Genomic DNA, 672 nt, shown 5'->3' on the forward strand with positions numbered 1-672 from the left:
AGAACTAACGAGAATTAACTCGAGAACTAACTCGAAATTAACCAAGAATTAAGTGAGGATTATTGTGGAATTGAATTAGAAACCAAGCGGAATTAATGTGAATTAACAAGTGAAGTTAGAATTGAGAATTTGAGGAGTCAACACAAAGTTGAATATTAAGTGAATAGTGATACCAGCGAATTTAGTGAATCATTACATGAAGTATCAACAAATTGTGAATTGTAACCTGTGAAATTGAGTGAAAATAAATTGTGAATTTTGAGCCTTAAAAGCTGAGTTCCTTTACTTTGTCTCGCGAACAGATGCCTTTATTTCAAAATATCCATATAGACGATGCGTTCCACAGTGTACCAGACAGGGTTTCTTGTGATAAATAATTAAATTATAACCCACTTAACAACCTTTAAAAATATATAATTATTATATGTGTAACCCTTTAATAAGGGTATCCCTTTTTAAGAGACACTAACTGAAAATGTGAAACTGTCTCCATGATTGTGATTCAAAACTGTGTTGAATTTACTATTTGTGCACACTCAGTAAAAGTCCCCGCCAATTTAATAGGGTATCCCTCTTAATTACAAGGGGACCTTCTTTTACAGCATATCTCTTTCATACTAGGTCGTTCATAGGGATGAGCAGTATATACTAACACAGTTACTTTATTATGTT

The sequence above is a fragment of the Anneissia japonica genome, unplaced genomic scaffold (assembly GCF_011630105.1).
Source record: "Anneissia japonica isolate Jap-2015-1 unplaced genomic scaffold, ASM1163010v1 scaffold11917_len13179_cov182, whole genome shotgun sequence".
NCBI lineage: Eukaryota > Metazoa > Echinodermata > Crinoidea > Comatulida > Comatulidae > Anneissia > Anneissia japonica.